Source organism: Tupaia chinensis, unplaced genomic scaffold (assembly GCF_000334495.1).
Source record: "Tupaia chinensis unplaced genomic scaffold, TupChi_1.0 Scaffold143823_1, whole genome shotgun sequence".
Lineage (NCBI taxonomy): Eukaryota > Metazoa > Chordata > Mammalia > Scandentia > Tupaiidae > Tupaia > Tupaia belangeri.
Genome location: NW_006203673.1, coordinates 267,809 through 271,183, shown reverse-complemented (window position 1 = coordinate 271,183; position 3,375 = coordinate 267,809). Strand labels below are relative to the sequence as shown.

General features: G+C 53.8%; 1 protein-coding gene across 6 annotated transcripts in view; it reads left to right on the top strand.

The window, feature by feature from the left end:
- The window catches only part of PASK (PAS domain containing serine/threonine kinase), a 49,774-nt gene that overhangs the window by 801 nt on the left and 45,598 nt on the right, over positions 1–3,375 (top strand). The window contains exon 1 of one of the 6 annotated variants that reach the window (XM_014582803.2): positions 31–92. The exons of the other annotated variants lie outside the window; for them this stretch is intronic. The gene's annotated coding sequence lies outside the window, so the exon portion shown is untranslated. Of the gene's footprint in view, positions 1–30; positions 93–3,375 lie in introns of those variants that run through there. 6 annotated transcript variants of the gene reach the window in all.

Genomic DNA, 3,375 nt, shown 5'->3' with positions numbered 1-3,375 from the left:
GGCGGTCGGGCTTCGGCGGGCTGCGGCCGGGCCCAGGCGTGCCGGCCGACTTGGTTTCGTCCCGGCAGCCTCCTGGGAACGGGGCTCTGCAGGTGCCCCTGTGCCCTCCCCGACCCCGTCCCTGTCCCCTCTCCGTCCCCTCCAGTCCTTGTGTCCTCCGAGTCCCCTCCCCGACCCCTTCTTATCCCCTCCCCCGTCCCTGTCCCCTCTCCGTCCCATCCTGTCCGGCCCCTCCTGTCTTCGTGTCCTCTGGGTCCCCTCCCTGACCCCTCCCTTGCAGACCCAGTGCCGAGTGCACCCCCTGCTGGCTGGACGCCTGCCCTCGTTTCCGGCCGGGACCCGGTGCGCCCTGATGATGCCCGTCCCTCTGTCCCCTCGGGCGGCCTTCTCCAGGCCCTTCCCCTGCAAGCTGCTCCTGGCTCTGCAGCCGCCCCGGGTCTCCGGAAGCCCAGGCTGTCTCGGGCAGGGCCTCCGGGCGGGGGCCGGCTTCCTTTCTGTTGAGTGGGGCTTCTATGGAGAGGGGCCAGCTAGACTCCCATGTGGCCGCCAGGTGTGAACCTGGAGGCTGGCTCACCTCTCCCTCGCTCTCACTCTCTTGCTCCTGTTCTATAGGAAATTTTAAAAAGAATAATACTGACAAAATTAAATACATCTTTTAAAGATACCTGTGAGCTTAGCTCTGAGAGGGCAAGTGACCCAAACTCCTGCAAGCCAAGCCAGGAGGAAGGCAGGTTTGGGGAAGCCGGCAGTGGCTCAAGGCTCTCCAGGACCGACATCCTTCAGTTTCTGCTCTGCTGGGGAAGCGTTGGCATCGTCCTGAGGCCCCCAGTTTCTGTCGTCCAGCAGACTGGGGTGATCGGAGCTGCTTGCTTCCAGCTGCGCTCTCATGGGACAGAGTTCACCCAGGAAGGCCTTTGCAGAAGCTGCCTGCGGAGCCCTCTGGGCCGCCCCCCCCCCCCCCCCCAGATAGGCCACTGTGCCTTCTGGAATCCAGATGAGCATCGGGGGAGGGTTACTCTGCCCACCTCCAGGTGCGCCCAGTGTGTGTCCTCATGTCTGCTGTTCAGAGTGGGTACAAAAGAGAGAAAACAAAGACTGTTCAGAAACGGCTTGAGTTTAAGCAGGTTCTGGTTAGCATTTGCGGCATAATTAAACTTGTGAACGGGAGTGAGTGGTCTGAGGCTGTGCGCCCAGCTCTGTGTGTTTGGCAGTCAGTGGAGTAGCCCAGGCGGCTGGGCTCGCCAGGCCCTCTGCTCCCGGGCTCTCCTGCCCACCACCAAGACCAGGAGGCACAGAGAGAAAAAGGGGTCCTCCTTGCTGCTGTTCCCCCTCCCTCGATGCCCTGATAGCCTTCAGTGGTGTCATCACGCAGCTGCTCCTCAGTCTGCCTGCTGGACGCATTGCCTGCTTCCCTGGAAGGCCAGAGTGCCCTTGTGCCCTTCACTGTCTCCCTTCCCTCCATTTATGAGGTTTTTACAGAGCAGAGTTTTGTAACATTTGCAGTGCAATCTGAAGAACTATATTAGTTTATAAGCAAGTCAGTGGAATTTTTATTTATTTATTTATTTTTTGAGAGTTTTTTTTTTTTGCTATAGGGTGCGTGTGCTCGCGAGAAAGACAGAGACAGAAAGCGAGAAATCACCTCCCAGGGAGGATGGCCATGCTGCAATCCCTTTTCCTACATTCTCCTCTCAGGATTTTGGGCACGCATGCACACACGCCCTGCATGAGTTCAAGCCACCGGGTCCAGGACTTGAACCGCGGTCAGCTAGCTACATGGGAGTTCAGCGACATAGCCATGATACTAAGTGCTGGTCCCAGTCAATGGAATTTGAGAGTTATTTTATTTTTTACAAATTAAACTTTGCAGCATGTTCTGAAGGGCTGTGTTCCTTTGTTGAGCAGAGTCGCTCTGCGCTATTCACTGTGTTCCGAAGCAGTGGTTGAGCTTATCTATAAGCTAGTTCTAAAAGTAGAAAACTGCTTTACAAGGTCATGCGTCATTGTTACTTATTGTAGAAATAAAGAGTGCACTTCAGTGCTGTGTCTTTTAACTGTCTCCTTGGAGGAGAGCATCAGGCAGTAGTAATGGTCCCAGCCATTTTGGCACCGGCACCAGTTTCGTAGAAGACAGCTTTTCGTGGAAGGGGTGGGGGAGGGGATGACTGAAGGACATTGCGCTTGCACTTCATTTCTCTTATTATGTTGTAACATGTAATGAAATAATCACACAGCTCAGGTGATGGATACGGAGTCGGTGGGAGCCGGTTTTCCTGCAGCTAGATGGTCCCTTCCCGGGGCTCCTGTGAGAACCTGATGGTCCTGCTGGGCGGACAGGAGGCCGAGCGCAGGCCGTGATGCCCTGATGGAGCGCCAGGGGGCGCTGTAATACACAGGAAGCTTGCCGTGCCAGCCTGCTGCTTGCCTGCTGTGTGGTCTGGTTCCTGACAGGCCACAGGCATAGCCCAAGGGCCGGGGCAGTCTTGAAGAATTCCTTCTAGCTTCTCAAATGTCTCTGGGCTCATCCTGAGCTGGTGCTGCCCGGGATGTGTGTGTAGACCAACTACGAGCTGATCTACCACAGAAAAAGGCAACGTGAGCTGCGGACCGAGCAGCACAACCCCAGTTTTTTTTTTTGGGGGGGGGGGGGGCCAGGGCCCTGTCGTGCCACGGGCCTGCTCGCTCCAGTACCTTGGCTGACAGCTGTGGGAGGTGCTACTGTCTGAAGTTCCTGTTTATTGGCCTCTGGTTTATTTTATTTATTTATTTTTTTAGAAATATTTTTGCTGTAGGGTGCGTATGCTTGCTGGAGAGACAGAGACAGAAAGCAAGAAATCACCCCTTAGGGGGATGGCCATGCCTCAGTCCCTTCTCCATCCTCCTCTGGGGGGTTTGGGCACACATGCATATGTGCCTGGTGTGAAGTTCAAGCCACTGGGTCTGGGATGTGAACTGCAATCAACTACGTGGGAGTCCAGCAACGTAACCATTATGTCATCTCCTGGTCCCCAACAATTGTCTCTCTTTACTTATGAAGCTTAATTCTCCTCATTTTTGTGGACCTCTGTGCAAATATAGTGAGCTTCATATTGGGTATCTTTCTTGAATCTTTGTAGAAGAAAACTAGATAGACCATTTATATCCTTTCTAAAATATTTCTTAAGTTGTTACATAATAGAGTGTGCCTCTCTGTCCTTTTCAGCCTATAGTTCTGTGCATTTTCACATAGAGGTTCATGTGCCCATAATCACAGAAAGGATACAGAACAATTCCATCACCCAACAAAACTTCCTCTTTCTACCCATATAGTACCACCTCATACACCTGTGGCTGACCTCGTACCCGCAGATCTGTTCTCCAGCTCATTTCTCACAC